The sequence below is a fragment of the Gorilla gorilla genome, chromosome 8 (assembly GCF_029281585.2).
Source record: "Gorilla gorilla gorilla isolate KB3781 chromosome 8, NHGRI_mGorGor1-v2.1_pri, whole genome shotgun sequence".
Taxonomy (NCBI): domain Eukaryota; kingdom Metazoa; phylum Chordata; class Mammalia; order Primates; family Hominidae; genus Gorilla; species Gorilla gorilla.
In genome coordinates this window covers 123,192,625-123,215,847 of record NC_073232.2, presented here as the reverse complement: position 1 = coordinate 123,215,847, position 23,223 = coordinate 123,192,625, and the positions used below count along the sequence as shown (strand labels likewise).

Sequence of the window (23,223 nt, the reverse complement as noted above, 5' to 3'; positions counted from 1 at the left end):
CCAGAAAAATTCATTGCTAACAGACCTGCCCTATTAGAAATAAAGTGAGTACTTTGGGTTGAAATGGAAGGACACTAGAAAGTAATTCAAATATATATGAAAGAGTCTGAGTAGACCAAGAGGATGTTATTACAGAGAGGTAGCCTGGTATGGATTATCAAAACCTGAGCCAGTTGAGGAGAACGTGCGGCTCTTCAGTCTCTAGTATTTGGCAGACATTTTCTTGAAAATAAAGGAAATGAGCCTGTTAATTCAAAAACAAATGAGCTGGGTACAGTGGCTCATGCCTATAATACTAGCACCTTGTGGGGCTGAGGCGGGAGACTTGCTTGAGCTCAGGAGTTAGAGGCTGTAGTGAGCTACGACTGAGCCACTACACTCCAGTCTAGGCAACAGAGCAAGACCCTGTCTCAAAAACAAAAACAAAAACAAAATAATAGAATATTTGTTGCCAGTGATAAAGTTAGACCCTAAATAAAAATTAGAACTTTAGAAAGCATGCATTCACCACCATGAACTTGAAAGCAACCCAATATTTAAAGACCTTCCTGACGAAATCAGTGGAATTATTAACAAATGTCTTTATTTAATACTGTATGATAAAATGTGTCAACATTTAGAAAATCTGCGTAACTCAAAGAGCCAGTATTTTCCAGAAGACCAATGTATGATGAATCAAAATCACACGTGGGTAAAGAACCCTTCAAAGTACAAAACAAACGAATGAATTTTGTCTTAACAGAGAATGAAAAATTCTTTGGATGGTGCTGAACAACTGGATATCCATAAGCTAAAACAAAAACAAAAAATTACCTTAATCTAAATTTCACAGTGTATATAAAATTAATTCAACTAATCCAAAATTTAAGTTAATTCAAAATCATGGTTTTAAATGTAAAATGTAAACCTATAAAATTCTGAGAAGAAAACATACAAGAAAGTCTTCAAATACTAGTAATTCGTAGGCAAAAAAAAATTTTTTTTCATAAAAGAAAAAAATCAATACACTGCACTTCATCGAAATTAAAAAGTTTTGCCCCACAAATGATCCTGTTAAGAGAATGAAAAAAACAGGTTATATAGACTGGTAGAAAATATTTGCAAACCATGTATTCGACAAAAGTCTTACATTTAAACATAAAAAGAACTCTCAAAACTCAACATTAGGCCAGGCACACTGGCTCATGCCTCACTTTGGGAGGCTGAGGCAGGTGGATCACTTGAGGCCAGGAGTTCGAGACTGGCCTGGCTAACATGGCGAAACCCTGTCTCTACTAAAAATACAAAAATTAGCCAGGCATGGTGGCACATACCTGTAATCCCAGCTACCCGGGAGGCTGAGGCACCAGAATCACTTGAGTCTGGAAGGCGGAGGTTGCAGTCAGCCAAGATTGCACCACTACACTCCAGCCTGGGCAACAGAGGAAAATGCAAAACAAACAAACAAAAACTCAACATTAATAAAAGAAATAATACAAGCAGAAAATGGGCAAAGACTCAAGCAGACATTTCACGGAAGAAGAGATACAGAAAACAAGTATGTTCAAATAAGATGTTCAGTATCATTAATCAATAGGAAAATGCAAATTAAAATCACAATGACAGATCACTACACACCTATCACAACTTAGAAAAAAAAAGTGAGAGATGGGGAGAGAGAAATAATGTAAATACCAACTATTTTAAAAATTAGTTGGGTATGGTGGCATGTACCTGTTGTCTCAGCTACTTGGGAGGCCGAGGTGGAAGGACTGCTTGAGTGCAGGACATGGAGGTTGCAGTGAGTAGAGACTGTGCTAACTGCACTCCAGCCTGCGCAACAGAGCTAGACCGTCACAAAAAAAAAAAAAAAAAAAAAAAAAAAACCACAAATACCACTATTTTGTCTTTCCTCAGGAAAGACAAATGTGTGTGGTCAATCTATAGAAAGAGTGTGTGAATCATTTTTCAACATATCCAAACATTCTAAAAAACATATACCAATTATCCAAGTGGCCAGGTTGAGTGGATGGTGACAGTTCCTCAATTTGTTAAAGAAAAAATCTAACTTAAAGACAACAGAAAACCATTAAATAACTGAGAGGAACTGATAAAATCATCACAGTAAATAAAGATGACAAGAAACAGAATCAGTAAATTGAAATGTTCATAAACATGCTGCAATACCTAAGCAGCACCTGAATAATCTGTTAATATAACCTCTATATAAAATTGTATAACTATAAATAATTGAATTTACATACACGATACATGCAAAATCACATTACACTTTGAACATTTAGAGGACTTTGAATGGACATTTTTAATATACACTATTTTCACGTATATGCTGACTTTTGAACCTAACCCTAAAGATGTGCCTTCTTCCTAATATGATTCATTTCTTTTCTAAGAGAAATATAAAGGTATGTGAGAGTTACGCATCTCTGAAAGAGGCACAGAAGAAGAAATAGAAGAACATACACCACAATTAATGTAAAGATTAGACACATAAACCCCAAGAAACTTTGATGAAACAAGATTAGGAAAGGCAGCATTGCTTTCTAGTCTTGGGAAACTGAGTAAAATGAGTGGCCAACAAAATACACAAAATCCACATGTCTATCTCAAAAAAAAAATTTTCTCCTATCATTTCAGTCCTGATTCTACAGATGGCACTAATAACTTTTATCATTCTGGTATTTAAAAGAGAAATTTCTTCCAATAATACACTATGTCTAAATGCATAATTCATATAACCAAGAGGCCAACTATTTTCAACAGAATGGTATCTTCTGAAAAGTATGTTAAAAAGAATATATTCTATAAATTTTAATTCAGCACCTTAGAGATTAACTTCATAGTCATTTAAGTCCACTTTTCCATTAATAGTAGGAAAATATTTCCATAATTGACCATTAGGAAGTGATGATGTAGCTCAATTGAGAAAAGAATCTGACTCTTCCATCTCTGGCCTGTGCACCAATTCTTAAAAACTAGCACTGATTATTCCTTAGTAGTAATATTGGTAAGGATACATGCTTATTTTAAAACTACTTTTTCTCTTGCCTAGGAGAAAAATAATTCAGAGAACTGAGGGGGAAACTAGATGTCCAGAAACTTGAGTTCTACATATATTAAAGTTGACATACGTCATAATCTAATATCAAAGTTGACATACGTCATAATCTAACATCAATCTAACATCATATGGATGACTCGATATCTTACCTCAACTCTCATGTTAAGTGGAGATACCACCTAGCTTTCCATCTCAAAAGCAATGTACTCAAAAGTAATCCCAGAATTTTTGGAAGCCAAGGTAGGGGGATTGGTTGAGGCCAGAAGTTCGAGACCAGCCTGGGCAACATAAGGAAACCCTATTTCTATAATAAAAAAAAAAAAATTAGCCAGGCATGGTGGCACGTGCTTATGGTCCCAGCTACTCAGGAGGCTAAGGTGAGAGGATGGCTTGACCCAAGAGATAGGAGCTACAGTGAGCCATGATCGTGCCACTGCACTCCACCCTGGGTGACACAGTGAAACCGAGTCTCAAAAAAATAAATAAATAAAATAAAATTTTTAAGGCAGTAAAAAAAATAGCAAAAAAATCTGGAGTTATAGGGTTTGGTTCCAATGTGACCTAGGCAAAAGCTACATTTCTAGGCTTCAGTTTTTACTGAAAAATAAGTCGGGAGGGCTATTCCTCCTGCTAAGACTTAACAGAAAGTAGTTCCAAAGAAGATCAATTTTTGATGTTTAATACATAGGAGGCACTCAAAATTTACTTTTAGTCTGGAAAATCAACTGTAACAAAATTTCCATGTCAAAAAACTCTCAGATTTATAGAAAACATACTACCACAGTTAAATGTTCTGATTATATTTACATCCTGGGACAGCAATTATCATTTATCCCTATTAAAAAGCAACTGACATGCAAATACATGTACTGGAATACCGTTAACAACACGATCTGAAAATATTCTACAATATATTCTCAGCATTTCCCAAAATGTATTTCTACAACATTTAGTTCCACTATCAAATAGGTTTCGGATAAGATGTGCTTCCAATCTAATTATACTCTTCCTTTAAGTAGAAATTATTAGTGTTCTATACATTCTTCGCAAAGTACATTATTATATTACATAGAAGATATCCCAAATTTATTTGGATCACAAAACCCTTTTTGGGAAATATCTATCAATATCTCATAGTGTTTCAACTGCTTAAAGTACACTTATTTAGTAGTAAACATAGGCACTATTATCAAATTAAAACATTGATCAAATTTTATTATTATAAATTATTTAAAATATAATTGAGATTTTAAAAATACTGAAATGATCAATAACTAGAGTAACAAAGGCTAAAAATTGAAAGCTCCAATAAACTACCAAGCATTAAAATTTTCTGCGAAGCTGTTAGATGTGTTTTTATATTTGAGACTAAGAAATATATAGTCAGTCACATAAAAGAAATGGGGTGGAAAAAGTACTTAGCTTCTCTCAGGTGCCACAGGTAAAACGAAACTCAGGCAAATGAATATAAGAATATGTTCAAATCAGAGAACAGAAGAAGGCTTGCCCACCAGCTATCAAAATTTTTCAAACATATTTCTTTTAACATATAGGACCAATTAAGTGAGGAAAATAAATGGACACTTCCCTTGAAAAACAAGATGCCATTCAGAATACCAGATTATTCCAGAACTAACATTCATTAAGCTGAAGGACTTAAAAATATTCTAGTAGCAGAACTTTGTACATGAAAGTTTAATTTTCAGATTCAGTTGAAAGAAGAATCACCATCTAAGGAAAACTGAAGAACTGATGAGCACTCTAAAACTAAACCCTAACTTTAGTTATTAGGCTTTAGGCATTAGTCTCTAGTCTCATGCTTAATTCTTAATTGCAGACTTACTAGTTTCATTCTTAATGCTTTTTAATGCACAAGACTTCATAACTACAAACTGATATAATCAAACTCGTATGTTAAATTGTGATTTTGTTTAATAAAAAAAATTTATCCAAAAGAGCCTCTGTAAATGAACTATTTTTGGCTTTCGGAAAACTACATCAGCCCATACTTTATCCCTTAAAGTTATCTTAATTCTAACAAAACTGGACTGACCTGTAGCTCTTAGGATTTCTAACTTGAAAGATGGTATGGTCCCCTCTTTTCCTCTTAAAAATATCTGAAAACAACTAGGAGAGGAGAGTGAGAAACAGAAACACAAACTACTTCTTCAACAAACTAGGACATATCCCTAACCATAATATATGACAAGGTCTACTAAATACAGTGAAGGTAAAGAGGGATGCTAGAAGAGCCCAAGCCAGGGAAATGGCTTGCATCTTCAAATCTTAAAACTATTAGTTCAGTTCTGTAAATTACATGACAGTCAGAAAAGCAAACCCAACAGTCCCTTGCTTGAAATATTTGAAGCTTTCACAGACCTCATTTGGCATCACTGAAACACAGAGTCAGGATTGGACCAAAAAAAAAAAAAAAAAAAGCAGCTTTCCCAAGCGGCTGCCGAAGATGGCGGAGGTGCAGGTCCCGGTGCTTGATGGTCGAGGCCATCTCCTGGGCCGCCTGGCGACCATCGTGGCTAAACAGGTACTGCTGGGCCGGAAGGTGGTGGTCGTACGCTGCGAAGGCATCAAGCATTTCTGGCAATTTCTACAGAAACAAGTTGAAGTACTTGGCTTTCATCCGCAAGCGGATGAACACCAACCCTTTCCGAGGCCCCTACCATTTCCGGGCCCCCAGCCCCATCTTCTGGCGGACTGTGCGAAGTATGCTGCCCCACAAGACCAAGCGAAGTCAGGCCGCTCTGGACCGCCTCAAGGTGTTTGACTGCATCCCACCGCCTTACGACAAGAAAAAGCGGATGGTGGTTCCTGCTGCCCTCAAGGTTGTGCGTCTGAAGCCTACAAGAAAGTTTGCCTATCTGGGGCGCCTGGCTCACGAGGTTGGCTGGAAGTACCAGGCAGTGACAGCCACCCTGGAGGAGAAGAGGAAAGAGAAAGCCAAAATCCACTACCGGAAGAAGAAACAGCTCATGAGCCTACGGAAACAGGCCGAGAGGAACATGGAGAGGAAAACTGACAAATACACAGATGTCCTCAAGACCCACGGACTCCTGGTCTGAGCCCAATAAAGGCTGTTAACTCCTTAAAAAAAAAAAAAAAAAAAAAGGAAAAGAAAAGGACATGCCCTTTCCTAAGAAAAGCTGATGCAGACTAATCAAGATAAATACTGCAATAGTAAAATTACTGTTTCTCAAAGATTTAAAAAGAGAATCCTTTGAGAATCTACGCAAAAAACATTAATGTGAAGGAGGAGGGAATCAATGTTTAAAAATCAGTGAAGCAGGCTGGGTGCGGTGGCTCACGCCTGTAATCCCAGCACTTTGGGAGGCCGAGGCAGGCGGATCACCTGAGTTCAGGAGTTTGAGACCAGCCTGGCCACATGGTGAAACCCCGTCTCAACTAAAAAAAAATACAAAAATTAGCCGGGCAGGGTGGAGGGCGCCTGTAATCCCAGCTACTCAGGAGGTTGAGGCTGGAAAATCACTTGAACCCAGGAGAGGGAGGTTGCAGTGAGCCGAGATCACGCCATTGCACTCCAGCCTGGGCGACAATAGCGAAACTCCGTCTCAAAAAAAAAAAAAAAAGATCAGTGAAGCAATATCTAGAGTACTCAAGAATTTACCCCCAGCATAAAACATCATTAAATATGCAAAACCTAAGGAATAGTTTTCATAAACTTTAAGAAAATACTTGATGATAAAGTTCAGCCATCTAAAAGATTTTTTAAAAACTATCGAAAATAACAAACTTTGAGCATTTGAATCCACTTAACTATTGGTCTAAAACTATGGCTATGGCTATAGAATATAATGTAATTGTTACAATTCCTGATAATGTTTTTATATAACCAACAAAACGTGAGAGAGTAAACAGACTGAGGAATGCTAATATCTTTATACTGTACTGCTTTACATCTTTAAGTATATTTCAATTGTTAACATACCTTGACTTATCTCTTAGTCCATTAGCTATAAAAGATGAGGCTATAACCATAATGATATAATATAAATTAGCTAAATACATTCATTGAAAAAAAAGTCTCATATTAGATCTCAAAATGGAATGTAACTATATGAACACAAGACTCCCCTAACTCCCAAATTTGGATGAAAATGAAATAGAGATTTACATATTCAAAATGACACAGGCATTTATAAGCACCAGGATATTCACACTAGCATCATCTGTAACAGCAATATATGGAAACACCTAAATGTCCACCAACTAGGACCTAGTTAGATAAACTAAAGTTTTTTCAAGGGAATATTATGTAGTTAATAAAAAGAATGAGGCAACAATTGAGTTAGTATAGCAAATGGGCTAATATAAAAGACTGTAGCCAAACTGCTGGATGCTGGAGTTCACCTTCCAGCTGACAACTTACTAGCATGTCATTTAAAGTTTCTGTGCCTCAGTTTCTTCCTCTGTGGTAAGGGAATAATATTTACCTACTTCTCACGTTTGTGATGAAGATTAGTAATCTATACAAAAACACTTGTTAGAACAGGGCGTAGAACAAAGCACTACGTAAGTATTAGATATTATTATAGTTAAGTGAGAAAAAGTGAACTGTAGAATAGCATAGTATGCTATCATTTACAAAAAACTTAAAATATATACATATATATGCACATATATGTACAGAAAATATACATATATCTATAAAATATGTGCAGAAGGATGAATAAACTCATAGTAGTTTCCCAGGAGCAGAAACTGGGTAGAAGAGGTTTCAGAGTGGGAGAAAGATTTACTTTACCTTTCTATATCTTTTGAATTTTACACCACATGCATGTATGGACTAGACAAAAACTACTACTTAAGTTACCTTTAAAAATCTTACAGAATCTAGGATGACTAAACACAGTGCCACTTTTCTGGTTAGTTCTCTGGTCTACCATGCCTAGGGTGCATTTACTCAATTCAAGGGTCATACAAATAGCAAATTATCAGAGGTAAATGTATGTCCCCAAGATGTCACAGAGTTCAGATATTTAATGTTGTCACCATGTAAGATATAAAAGGAATATATCTTAGGAGACAACACTACAAGGACATATGTAAAGGGAGTGTTCACTGCAATGTGCATATAAATAGCAAAATATTAGAAATAACCTAATGTACATCAACAGACTAAATTATGGTACTATGCAATGTTGTATGGATATTAAAAATGACAGCATAGTATAACTGTATATATATAAATTATAATTTTTGTATATAACAAATAGTAAATTCTAGACTCTCTCCACACAGGAATACAGATATATTTCATCTTTTCATTGCCTATGATTTGTGATATGGCTATATCATAATTTAATCATTCCTATTATCAACTGATATTTAGGTTGTTTCTATTTTCCTTTACATTTTTTAATCTTGTTTTCACCAAGATATATAATGCTTCACTGAACATCAATCTTCACCCACAGGGACTAATATTTCTGTAAGGCAGATTCCTGGAAGTAGAACTGTCAGGTCCAAACTAATATGCATTTTAAATTTTTATACGTAGTTCCAAACTGCCTTCTTCCAAAGAGCCTGCATCAACTTATACTCTTCCAGCCTTGCAAATTAGTAATCATTTTCATCAATCTGATGTATGAAAATGATATATTATTTAAATCTACATATTAGTAAGAGTGTGCAAATCTTTCCATTCCTCCACTGTTTGTGGTATTCAAACAAAATACAGCTAATAGCTACATCGTGCTTAACACACACTGTGGCTTTTTTAATGCCAGAATTTAATCTTTGGGAGCCTCACAAAAAAATCCAAACTTTCGTTAAAAAAAAAAATCAAAAGATATGGGCATCACTGGACTGGATCCACATTTCTTTTGTTTGTTTTTTAGAGACAGGATCTTACTACATTGTCTAGGCTGGAGTGCAGTGTCTAGGCTGTTCACAGGTGTGATCGGTGTGCACTGCAGCCTTGAACTCCTGTGCTCAAGAGATCCTCCCACCTCAGCCTCCAGAGTAGTGGGACTACAGGTGCATGCCACTGCGCCCAGCTCCATACTTCTTAATGACGAAAATCAACTGACATTGAAAAGGAGCTGCCCTCTCCAAGTGTTCTACAATTCAACCACCTCATATATTTCCCCTACTGGGTTCACTCATTTATGTTACCTGCCTGGTCTCCTGTAATAATTGAAGTTTAGTATCCTAGTTCTATCGGTTTATTTGGCTACATACTGGCTATTAAGATTCTTAGTATAAATGATATTAATACCTTATCTTGTACAAACATAAGTATTTACTGTTAATTTTTCTTTTAATCATATATAATCATAAATATATATATAATTTTGAAAGTCTAGAAGAACATAAAGTGTTAGCAATGCTATCCTTCAATTACAGGTGATTTTCACTTTTTATCTCTGTATGTATATCTTTTAAATGTATACAATGAGTAATCACTCCTTTCATAATTAGAAAAAAAGCTACTCTTCATTTTGAAACAAAATATATGTAACACTGATAGTGATGTTAATTTTTAAACTAATAAAGCCAATTAAAACTTTACCTACAAAGAAAACCTGAATGCATAAAAGATCTATATAATAATCAGAGATCATTTAGTCTATGATTACCCATAAAGAACTTAATATATCTACTACTTCCAGCCAGAATTACAATATAAACTGTTTTTACAAGTGGCATTCAGAAGTACATGGAATGATATGACTCACTCTAAAGTTGTAAAACAAGTTTTGAATATTAGCAGTTCAGAAAACCAATTTTCTCCAATTACATTTAAATTTTTATAAATATAAAAAGTATATTTTCATTTGGTCAACATTTATACTAAGTGTAATGCACTTAGTATACCTTGCACTTTGCAAGGTGCAAACCATGCAATAACAATAAAGCACAATCCTTGCCTGAAAGCTTATACACAAGTGAGTAAAGCAAGAAAAAAGTCGAGTAAGTGCTGTTGAAGCACAAAGGGAAGGCACCTGAATTAGCCTTGGAGGTTAGGGGAATCAGGAAAGGCTTCTTAAAAGAGATAACATCTAAGCAGGAATCAACCAAAAAAGGTGAAAGGGGGCCAGGAATCCAGGTGGTGTCATCCTGACTTCTCTCTCCCCTTCAATGTTTACATTCTGACAATCACCAAATCTTATCAATTTTTCTCCCCAAATTTCTCAATGCCATTGGCTTCTCTTCATTCTCACTGCCATTACCCTGCTATAAGGTATACCAAATTCTCTCTTCTAATAGCCTTCTAACTGGTCTCACCATATCCACTCTCCCATCCTGTTCTTAACCTAATCACTATGTTGTAATTAGAGTGATCTTTCGAACATTCAAATCTAATCAGGTTAATGTCCAATTAAAAGAACTGAGGGGAGTCCTCAGGATTAAACCCAAATTTCTTAATAATAATTCACGTCTTGAAGATCTAGCCCCTGCATACTTTTGCCACAACTCTAATATTTCCCATCTTGCACTATGGTCACATGAACTTCTTTCACATCCCATGGCAGAGTCTTCTATCTCCTGTCTCAAGGACTTTGCACAAGCTATATTCTTCTGCCAGAAACACAGATTTACAATTCTTCACTGAGCTAACTCCTACTTACTCTTCAGACCTCAGCTTAGAGGTCTGGGAAGGCTTTTCCTAATTATTCAAAAGCCTTTCTGCATACCACCTCCCCTGTGTTCCCACTTAAAACTTCCCCTAACAGAACACTTATCATGCTATTATTAGACTTGGCAGGTTAGTTGTCTGACTCTCTCATTTAAAGGTAATGGGAAAATAGGAACCCTTCTGCCTTTTTCACAGTTGTATTCTAGTACTTAGGACAATACTTAGCACATGTAACACTTATATTTATTGAAAGAACAATAAATACTTGCTAATTTGGCTTTATCTGCCATTCTAGACAGCAATTTTTACTCTATAAATAACTCTAAACATAATATTATGAACCTTTTATTGAGCACAAAATAAATGCTCAATAAATACTGGTTTAATAACATGATAAATGAACAATAAACAAGGTTTCATCTCATGCCTGGAGTTCCCCTATATCCTACTTAAAATTAACTCCAGGTCACTCAAATTTTGACATGAATACCTAAAAATGACAAGATTTCAATTGTATTTCCCATTATTTATTATGATGTAAAGGCTTCTTATTCTTTTAAATAAAAAGAAAGAGCTCTCCCACCTAAATCATGTAAACCTATATATTTTTGCAGTTTAAGAGTTTAAAAAGGAACTTTCAAAGTTAGAAGACCAAAAGATTGGTCCAAAGAATGAGAAAACACCCACAATTAACATGCTCAAAAGAATATTATTGTTTACAGAGAAATGGAAAAGCATATCTTTAAGCAGCACAAGTGAACCTGAGGTAGGGGATAGAGGCTAACGGCTGTCCACAAAAATAAAATGTTCTACACTTGTCCATTTAACTAGAATTATGTCAAGAGTCCACAACTCATAGCATCTTCAAATTCATTCATTCAACTTTTTCCCTCCTTGGTAAGGAAGCAAAATAAAATATTTTGGAAAGACATGGAGAGACATGGGACTGATTTATTTTATATAGCAGCAAATGGGAGTTTTTTAGGAAACCTGCATTACTTCTTAAGGGAAAGCAAAAGATTTTACGTGTAATTTATATTCTAGGAAAACAAGAGTTTAGAGCAAAGAACTGAAAATTCCTGTTTACCCAATCCACAATATAAACCATAATTGGGATTACAGCTCTCTTGTACAACACTTCAACTCACCATATGCATAAATTGCAAAATTCTTCACCAAAGTCTCACAGTTAAAAGGCAGGATAGGGAAGAGGGGATTTAAAAGTCTCAAAAGTACTAAGATATAATGGTAAACGTCAAATGGTAAATGACCAAACATTATCTGAAAAGTTTTAAATGCCACACAAACACTACCAAAAAAAAAAAAAAAAGATTTACTTGTGAATATTTGCTTAAATTGCCTTTCTTGCCAAGGAACTCCAAACATGTCATACACAACTTAAGTATTCCCAAGATATACTTTACTTTTCATTTCCCATGCAAACTGGCAATTTAAAAAAAAAGGCTATTTAATTACCAGCGTAAAGCAAAAGAGAAAATATAACTGCTACATACACTAAGATGACTACAATATTCAATACAGTATTTTCAAAGAAAAAAGATTTTCAGACCTTTTAAACTAAAAAATGTTAATTAAATTTAACTACTACTTTTTTGTACATATAAAGCCACATATTTCTTCACTAAGTCTATCTCATTATAAATCCTTTCCATTACTCACTCTATTTAAACTATCGGAAACTGTCAGAAAAAAAAAATAAAAATAAATGCGCTCTCAATAACAAGACTAGGAGTGTGTGGTCTCAAGGTATCTTATATTCAAGTATCAGTCAGTATTTAGTAAGTTGCCATGATTATAAAAAAACTGGCCTTCCTTACATTTATATGGTCCATTTCTGAGACTTTAAAAGACCTCTATGTTCAACTATTTATCTACTATTCTGACAGTTTGGTTTACTAAATAGAACTTTTATATTTTGGGTTTTAAAAATATAATCTCATTATCTCTGTATTACATTTTAAAAAATATCACGAAGCAAAAATCTTCCTCATATAAGATCAAAAGAAACATAATAAGCAGCCATACTCAATTTAAGGGTAATAAGGAATTTCTCCCATCAGAAGTTACTCAAGATATTGAAAGGCAGCTCTTATATGTTTTAATATACATAAAGGGATACTTTATTTTTGTAATTTAACACATTAAACGCAACCCTACAATTCCCAACTGGTATGTATTAACTACTATCTTGTGAATATAATCCTGCTATGTCCTGAACTGTGTCCTTCCCAAATTCTTATGCTGAAGCTATAACCTCCAATGTGATGGTATTTGAAGATGGGACCTTTGGGAGGTACTTAGGTTTAGATGAGGTCACAAGGGTGGGGTTTTCATAATGGGATTAATGCCCTTGTAAGAGGAGACCAGAGAACTTGCTCTCTCACTTTCTGCCAACTGAGGATACAGCAGGAAGACCTGTAAGAGACTCTTCATTCGCCCTGAAAAGAAATGGCTGGCACCTCAATCTTGGACTTTCTAGCCTTCGGAACTGTAAGAAATACATATACTGTCGTTTAAGCCACACAGTCTATGGTATTTTATTATAGCAGTTCGAGCAGATAAAGAAAATCTCAAAATAAGATTCCCACATCAGAAGCTTTGATATGAAATAAGATTCCCACATTAGAAGCTTTGATATGAAAAAAATTTCCATACCACAAACATGTAAATCACGTAGTAATTTGCAGGTAGCAAGTGATATATTATTTAAATCATGCCAGGAAGAAAAAAATGTTGACATTAGTGATTCTTAGTTGCTCTTGGAAGCAACTCAAATATTATCAATTTGCATAATTAGTTATAAAAACTGGATGATGGCCATAAGATGTGCTAATGAACAATTTTTATTTTTACCACATCAATCTACTATTTATAGATTATCAATTTTCAAAGAATTTGAATATGACAAAATATAAGAAAACTTCAATTATATTAAACAATTTCAGCTTTCTTTGATAAAACAAAAATCTTCAAGATCTTGGCACTGGATCATTGTTGTTATATTATGGTATTTATATAATACACATACATACCTGCAAATATCAGGTATAATTGAGTTCCAATTGAGAAAAAGCCAGGAAAGTTTTTTCATATGCATTAAGGTATTACTCACAGAGCTAACTCTACAGGAGTTATACAGCTGACTTTTTTTGAGACAGGGTCTGGATCTGTTCCCCAGGCTGGAGTACAGTGGCAAGATCTAGGCTCACTGCAACCTCCACCTCCTAGGCTCAAGCCATCCTCCCACCTCAGTCTCCCAAGTAGCTGGGACTACCGATGCATGCCACCACACCCTGTTAATTTTTGTATTTTTGGTAGAGACGGGGTTTCACCATGCTGCCCAGGCTGGTCTCAAACTTGTGAGTCAAGCGATCCGTCTGCCTCAGCCTCCCAAACTCCTAGGATTACAGGTGTAAGCTACTGTGCCTGCCATACGGCTGATGTTTAAAGCAAATTTAAGTCCATCCTTTTTCATATCATAAAACCCTTTATCTGAAACATTTAATATTAATCTATCTTTTACAACTAGTGCAGGCTCAACTTGGTCCCTTTATAAATTTACAAAATAAGCTGGTAAAAGTATGTTTTATCAAATTCCTTTATAACCATATTTTCCTGAATAAAAAAGTAAATAAACTAGTGAAATTTTTTTAATAGTTTCTAATTAATTTCAGTATCTGGTTCTCATAGGCTGAAACAATGCTACAATGACGGGGTTGCACAACAGTCTGGGGAAATTATTTTGCTTGTTTGTTGCCCAGGCTGGAGTGCAGTAGTGTGATCTCAGCTCACTGCAACCTCTGCCCCTCAGGTTCAAGTGATTCTCCTTCCTCAGTCTCCCAAGTAGCTGGGATTACAGGCATGCGTCACTGCACCCAGCTAATTTTTGTTTTTTTAGTAAAGACAGGGTTTTACCATGTTGCCCAGGCTGTTCTCTAACTCCTGACCTCAGGTGACCCACCCGCCTCGGCCTCCCAAAGTGCTGGGACTACAGGTGTGAGCCACCACACTTGGCCAGGGGAAATATTTAAATAAAAACTATTTTCACTAAAAGCTTTAAGTATTGTACACAAGCATCATCGGAATATTTATATCAGAGTTATCAAACTTTTTCTAATAAAAGAGTATTGTGTTTTAAAAATAGTGACTCCATTTTAAAAGTCATTTTTCTCAAGCCTCCAAATAATTATTTTCGTGAGCCTTATTTGCAACCTAAAACATTACCACCTGATTTATTTCAAACATTCACTAACCATCATTATATCTGACTATCTTAAGGTGCTTGGTGCCCAACACAAAGCCTGACACAATCTCACATCATTTTGCGGTTTCAATATGCTTTGTTCTCGTCCCAAATACTCATATTCTGTTGTACTACTATAAGCTATTATATAACAGGAGGTGGGGAAAATTTAAAAAATACTGCAGCACTACCAGCCATTTAGCATACTGAGTTCCCACAGTTGCTTAGTGGGTGTTCTGAAACTAGGCCATTTTCTAGTATTAAGAATTTCAAATCACTACTTCCAAAGTACAGAAATAAATGTCTTCAAGATTAAATCATAAAACCTTACTATTTTAAGCTGCCTAGTATATAAGCATCCCATTTCTATGAGTTTAGAGTTGCAATTAGCACATGGTAGATAAACCAGGATTTGTTTTAGGAGCAAAATAACTAGCTCTCCTACCTATCCTTATAGTCACAGACTTCAAGAGATCACAATATTAAAATAAAATGTAATTTATTTGAACCAGAACTAAAGCTCTGGTGAAATTTTGAATTCTATATCGCAGATATATACAAACCCAAACTGAATCAAATATAATCTATTTCAGGTCACCCAATCTGTCAGACACCACATACTTTTAGCAAAGAACTATGACTTTCAACCTAATTTTCCCAGTCCGGTTAACCAGGAAATGCCAAGGAATTAAGCTTATTTTCTTTAACAGAATAAAAGTTGAAGAAATACTTAGCTATTTTGTCTTATCAATGCAACAGGTTGTTTTCATTAAAAGTGGGTCAAGAAAAAAATGTTGCTACTCAATTTTACATATTTCATAGCAAAGTAAACAAAGAAACACATTGTATAATATCTACCTCTACAAATTACAAGGTAGTATATTATACTGCACTGATTCAGTATTTTCAGATAATTATTTATTTCAACTTAAATTTTGTTCAATAAATACTGTTACCTACTATGTTTTACCTCATTAAGCAAACCTTCCCAGTAAGAAAAGCTTAACACAGTAAAAGTTTTAAATTGTATCATTTTGAATGGAATTTTTCCAAAATACATGAGGTTATTAACAAAATTTACTAATATCCAATAACCTCTTCTTCATGATCCTAGATCATTATTTTTTATACTATTCTATGTATAAAACAAAGTGTCTTGAAAGATTCTACGCATGTTTGTCATAACATTAAGTTGCTATAAACGGCTGTTTTTACAAAATGTCTTGCATCTGGCTTTTTGAGTTTTTCTTCTGCTCTTATTTTCAACTCTCTTATGCCTCTAGGAGTAATTTCAGTCCTTTTTACATTTGGTTACCAAACTTTTAAAAATTGTGCACTATGTGAGAATAAAAATGCCTGAATTAAGGCTTGAAGGACTCTAAAAACAGAAAATGTGTGTTTAAAAACAAGAACATTATGACATCTCTTTGTCCTTCCTTTGGGCCTCTTCAGTTTGTTTTGGAGCTGTAGACTTTTCATCTAAAACTAATTTTCCACTTGGAACCTACAAAGTCTAGACATTGTATACTGGTGGAACACTAAATAAGACAGACATACTCAATGCTCATCTTAAGGCTTACAGTCTAGCAATAAAGACAGACATCAAACATATCATTACAAAAATAGTGTTATAAAAAAGGAAGTAAAAGCACTAGGATACCTTCAAACAGAAGAACCTAACTAGGGATGAAAGGAAGGTCTCCCAAAGTCTGGGATACAAAATTGAGGCCTGAAGGGTGATTTAGAGTTTAGCTACATGAAGAGTGCATGAGGTAGTAACCAAGCCGATGACACCAGATAGTTTTAGTTTCCTAATAAGTAATCTCAAGATAAATGAGGTGTAACAACATGTTTAAGGCAATTGCTAAAATATTAATATTTTTTAATTTCTCAGATTTCTATAATAAAAATAATTAGAAGGATCAAGAAATGCAAATGAGTGTTTTAACACAGAAAACTATGGCGCTCTGCAGGGAATGGAGTTTGGGATATCAAAATTAGGCCTCACATGATACGCCCTGGAAGAAGTATTAAATTATATTGCATGAAAGGTCAGGCGTGGTGGTTCACACTTGTAATTCCAGCACTTTGGGAGGCCAAGGCAGGTGGATTGTTTGAGCTCAGGAGTTTGAGACCAGCCTGGGCAACACGGCAAAAGCTAGTCTCGACAAAAAATAGAAAAATTAGCCAGGCATGGTGGTACACACCTGTAGTCCAGTTACACGAGAGGTTAAAGTGGGAGGATCACTTGAGCCCAGGGAGGTCAGGGCTGCAATGAGCCCCATGATTGTGCCACTGCACTCTAGTCTGGGTGACAGAGCGAGACCGTCTTGAAAACAAAAACAAAAACAAAAAAAACCGCGTGAAAAAGAGACCCTGTCTTAAAAACAAAAAAACCCAAAAAATACTGCGTGAAAAATTAGTCAATTCTCAAGTTCAGAGAAATTTTAAATCATACAAGACAATTACAAAGCCTGCTTCTAGGGTATAACTGTTGACCATACAGTCTGACTTACCTAAAGAGTGGCACTGTCAAGTATGGAAAGTGTTTTTTAAAGTGAACCCAAAAAAGAGTACATTTTAAATGATTATACAAAAAAAAAACTTTACCATGAATTCTAAGAAAGTTCATAAATGTTACTCTTAACATGATACATAAATGCTGAGAAAAGATATTTAAGTATTGCTTTTTAATTTTGTGTGTGTGTGTGTGGGTGACAGAGTCTCACTCTGTCGCCTAGGCTGGAGTGCAGTAGCACGTTCTCGGCTTACCGCAACCTCCACCTCCCAGGTTCAAGAGATTCTCCTGCCTCAGCCTCCTGAGTAGCTGGGATTACAGGTGCCTGCCACCACGCCCAGCTAATTTTTTGTATTTTTAGTAGAGACAGTGTTTTGCTACATTGGCCAGGCTGGTCTCAAACTCCTGACCTCAAGCGATCTGCCCGCCTCAGCTTCTCAAAGTGCAGGGATTACAGGCGTGAGCCACCACGCCCGGCCTTAAGTATGATTTTGAAACATTATCCAAGTTCTAAGCCTGGGAATTATTCCCCACGTTACACTGATATATTCTCCTTGTATTTAATTAAAATAGTAATGAAAAATAGGTGAAAATTTTTCCCTTCTTTTCACAGGTGTTGAAGGTAAAGTTTTAAATAATAGTTTGGTCAACATTAATACAGATCTGCAGTTCAAAGCCCAAATAAAATTAGGAACACAAGAAATATTATTATTAATAATAATACAAGCTTTAATCGAAGTCTACCGTATGACCTAATATTATTACTAGAATCCAAACTGTTATTCTTCTCTAATTGCCCAAGTGGACCTAAACATATCTAACCTTTGTGCTTTTTACTACCCTCCCCTATCCTACTTATTCCTCAAGAGTTCATTCCAGTCCTGTCCTCCAGTAGGCATTGCCAGTTATACGTGCAGTGTGAGTCTTAACTCATCTGAGTTTGCCAGTGTATATACTGCTGTTAAAAGCATGTGTCACATTGTTTAACAATTAACTATTGACTTGTCCGGTTCATGCAACAAACTCTGAACTTACTGAAAGAAGGAAACATATTTATCTCTGTATCCACAGAGCCTGGGACACACATGGCATTCAGCAGAAGTTCCATGACATTGGTGAATGTGAAACTGTAGTTACTAAGAAATATTTATAGAACAAAATTGAAAAGTTAAAGACTATTTGCAAGACTGAGAAAGTACTGAAAGCAGGAAGAAGTGTTATACAACACAAAACTGGAAACTGAAAAAAAACCCAAATGTAACTGATCAAATTAACTCCAAGTTCTAGAAATTATGTGTCAAAACAGGCCATTTCCACTTTACCTCCAAGACATTAGAAAAACTAAAAGAAAAAAATATTTATTTTTGTCAGCTATAAAATTACTTAAAATTATAGGACTTTTAAATAGTAATTGAGGGCAAATAAAGTATTTAATTAAACGTTAGAAGTCTTCCCAGTGCTATCAACAAAAGATGGTCATGCACAAATAATTTATAAAAATATTTCAGGTTCATTTCACATAGGGACCAATTATACCCCTTTTTAAGGTCTCCTGTAATGTTTCAGCTACAAGCAGTATGTTCACTCTTTCTCATAAATGAATCCTTACCTTTTAGAGCATGTACTACTTTTTGCAATCAGTTCTGACCTTTAGAGAAGTTGGAATGAGATATACAGTGTGAAAATGAATTAGTGTTCTTTTAAATCTTGATAATGGGAACTGCATGCTTTCTCAAGAAGCACATACGCTACCATCATCTCAAAAGCTTAAGGATCATTGGTAATTAAAATATCCTTTTGCGTGTATAAACTTTGTTGTGCCGAATTAAAGATGCTGTGTTAAAAAGTTGAGACCCGGGGGAAAATACCAAACAAAACCAGAATGAACATTAATTTATATTAAAATAATTCAATTATATATTTTAGAACATAAGTTTCTCAGACTTATGTATGTTTCAATCTGTAATGATTAACAAACACTTTTAAGAACACTCTATAATATTTGAAGTTCAAGCATACCATAGGTCATCTGTAATTCAGAAATTATTCAGATTTTAAAAGTCAGTTTACACAGTCGGAAAATATAAAAATTTACTATATTAAGAGAAAATATTTCAAAAAAGATCTACAGGGCACAACTTTGATGCAGTATAACAAGTAAATGAAACAAAATTCAGAAGGCCAAGCAGTTAAAATAGGGGATTACAAGGATAGCAGATGATATATGTCCATAAATTAGTCTAAGATTCAGCCAACTTATATGTCTAATGCACAACACATAATGCATGAAATATAGGTCTACCAACAAGCAAAAATACCAACTCACTTAATATTTGAAGTACTCATTTAAGTATTACATAAAAGTACTTAATGTATAATTCTACTGATAAATTACAGTTTCCATTTATTCACCTATAGCAAAATACCAATCCCTACTAGTCTCATTAAGAAATGTCAAAATATCCAATTTATATTTAAATTTCCTCTGTTAATTGATATTTTATAAACTAGTAGCAAAATTCTTCCAAGTCTAAGTTATAAATCTCAGAACTCACTGAAGGATTTGTGAGTTAACTTGTTTTGTTGTTTTTTATTGTTTGGGGTTTTTTTAAATCTTATTTTGTTATAAGCATTAATCTTAAGGCTTTTTCATACATGAAAGATACATGAATCATATAGTAAACCAAATTCTAAAGATACATTTCACTTAATCTTCAGCCTCCAAAAATATGCATCCTTATATCTACATATAAAGTTTATATCTTTTAGTTAAAACACAGATTTCTGTATTTAAATATTTTTACAAAAAAATCAAAATATCTGAACAGTTTAAAGAAGTCTTCCAGAAATATTAAATGATACAACAAATATTGAAAATGAGCATATTTTTAAGGCAAATATAACTATAATTTATCCACCTGTATAATAAAGAATTTCAAGTTTATTCACCCATCCTCCATAATTCATACAGGTAAGCCAAAGCAATAACTATACCAATCACTATTCGGAAGCCATCTTTGGAAACATTCCACATAGAATTCCAGTTTATGTCTCTCTGATGTGGAAAGAGAAAAGTCATTCTTCCCTGACCCAAGTCACAGAAAAAAGAGTAACATTTTAAAGGCGTAATTCCAGCAAGTGTGACAAAGGAATTTGTAATTTTCATGTTTCTATTTAAACATGAAATGTTTCAAATTTCCAACTGGCTTGTAGTTCACAAGTTGATGCATGACCTTTTACTTGCTACAACTACCAGAAAAACAGCTCTGATGAACTTTCTGAATACGGTAGTTTAAAAACTAAAAAAAAAAGATCTAGCTGCAAACTATTAATGCATATTTTAATATCACTCTTTAATCCATAATAATTTATGAGAAAATTTTTTAAACTTAAAAATTATATTAATAATGAGTGATCAGAAAACAAATGTCAACTTTTAACGTAGCTGTTTCCTCAAAAACTGAAGGGGGAATGTGGGGATGGTTAATGGATATAAAAAACAGAATGAATACGATCCAGTATTTCATAGCACAACAGGGTGACCATACTCAATAAATTTAATTGTGCATTTTAAAATAACTGAGTATAATTGGATATCTGTATCACAAAGGGTAGATGCTTGAGATGATGGGATACTTCATTTACTCTAATGTGACTATTATGCATTGTATGCCTGTATCAATATCTCATATAACCCATAAACACCTACTATGTACCCATAACAATTAAAAACTAAAAATAAAACTGAACAAGCACCTTGGGAAAATGCAGTACCCTTAAAGACATGTCCATAATTTGAAACTGGGATTTCAATATTGTTTCATATGTTGGCTTTATATTAAATTTCAGACATTTGAAAGTTACAAACCTTAGACAAAACTTTTATTTAGTTTTGTGTTTATTTTTGTCTATTTTTCAAATGTGTATTTATAATTACATAAAAAGTTTACAATATACTTTATGTCCAAATAAAGACAAAAGGTTTATCATACTCAGTCTAAGTTCCATATGTGGCGAATGGTCATTTGCATACTTTATTCCTAAAATTCTTTTCACTGTCACACAGCAAAACATCAACACTTGATAAATTCAAATTATCAATATAACCTTACTGAATGTTACAAATTGGATGCAATAGCTAAGTCTCTTCAAGTACACAGTAACAGTCCAGCCCACGGCATGGAGGATGAGGGTAAAGATTAGTAAGTATACTAATAAACTGAGGTCTTTAAAATTAAAACTATTTTTCAGTGGTGTTGCTGCATTTAGTTACAAAAACACTTGGTTACACAAATGTACCTTAGGATTCTGAAAACCGTAACAAAAAGCTTTTGATATAGTAGTCCCTCTTGAGTAGAAACTAGACGCACTCGGTATCTAAGAAAAGTATACGAAATGGCACAGGTGTAAGCCTAGACACTGCTGGTAGTTATCACGCTGGAGGCAAATACTATACAGTCCACATCTGCAACCTAATTTTGCTTCAGCATCCCCAGAGACTTCGAAAATATTTCTTTGGGTAGGTTGCAAAACAGTGCTTCCTCTTTTATTCTCATCACCCCCATTACGATACAAAGCAACAGACAAGAAAAATCAAACTGCCAACTGTAAGGGCTTAAACACACACACAAAGCATCTTCTTTCTAGCTCCCGAATCGGTATTTATTCCACCTGTTTGTAAATCCATAATTCCACAATAACACAAACTGCCTGCTTAGAGAAAGGAAGGAAGAAAAGAAAAAGAAAGAGGAAAAAGAAAGAAAAGAAAGAAAGAAAGGCAAATTAATGCTTTGGAGTCATTACTCTTCCACCTAGGCATGGGGGGAGGGGGATGGTACAAAAACAATGGATATTGAGGGGCTGGGGAAAAAATCGTCTTGCCCCAAAGCCTCTTGTGTTATGAGCCTGGGGAAGTCGCGGAAGAGTGAGACTACTTTTCCTCTCTCCCTAAAAGCTGTGCTATCACGGGGAGAGGTTGCCATCGGGCATGTTCTACGAGGCGGTGTCGAAGGGCTACAACTCGCTTCGCTAGGCAACACACCCAGAGCCGATCCAGCACTCTTCACTCAAGGGTTTTTAGGGAGAGGAGAACGGGAGAGCAAGGTGGACTCCAGGGAGGGGGCGAGAAGAGACCCCACCCTGTATGACCGCCGCTGCGCCCGGGCCCTCGCCAACGATTTACACGACTCGGGGCGCCCTGCGGACTGGGCCCAGGGCCCCCGGGAGCCGAGAGGAGAGAGACTGTCCGCCGGGCGCCCCCGGCCCGCGCCCTCGCGCCGGCTCGCCGTCGCCCAGGGGCTGTCCGGGCCGCCCGCCGCCGCCGCCGCCGCCGCAGGCCCGGCCCCGGCCGCTGTCACACCCGACCGCCTTCCTCTCCGCGCCGGGCTGCAGGCTCCTACGCGAGCCGGCTCCAAGGGCCCCGCACTCCCGGAGACAGCAACCAGGAAAGCGGCGGCGGCGGCGCCTCCCAGGGCCCCGGCCCCTCGGGCCTCGCCCCGGCGCTGCCGGCTCGCGCCTGTCAGGGCGCGCGGGGCCTCCCCCTACCGACAGTCAGCCCGACTGCCCGACGGACAGGAAGGCAGGCAGGAAGAACCGACCAACAGACACCCTCCGCCTCATCGGCCCCGGGTTACCGTCAGGAGCCCCGACTCCGCCATCCTCCTCGCTCGCCCTCCTTCCTCCTCTTCCTCCTCCTCCTAAGAAGCGACGCTGCCCAACCGCCGCCCCCCGCCCGCCCCTCCCCCACTCGCCCCGCCCCGCCCGCC

The 23,223-nt window shown here is 36.0% G+C and overlaps 1 protein-coding gene and 1 pseudogene across 7 annotated transcripts in view; one reads left to right on the top strand and one right to left on the bottom strand.

Moving 5' to 3' along the window:
* SHOC2 (SHOC2 leucine rich repeat scaffold protein) overlaps positions 1-23,223 on the bottom strand; it is a 93,302-nt gene that overhangs the window by 69,154 nt on the left and 925 nt on the right. The window contains exons 1-2 of one of the 7 annotated variants that reach the window (XM_055352122.2): positions 23,092-23,211; positions 1,314-1,411 (exon numbers count right to left, since the gene is read on the bottom strand). The exons of 1 other annotated variant lie outside the window; for it this stretch is intronic. The gene's annotated coding sequence lies outside the window, so the exon portion shown is untranslated. Of the gene's footprint in view, positions 1-1,313; positions 1,412-5,114; positions 5,133-5,440; positions 5,667-22,596; positions 22,616-23,091; positions 23,216-23,223 lie in introns of those variants that run through there. 5 more of the 7 variants (XM_055352125.2, XM_031015725.3, XM_063710487.1 and 2 more) reach the window with 5 other exon arrangements.
* Positions 5,526-12,219, top strand: LOC101133922 (large ribosomal subunit protein uL13-like; annotated as a pseudogene).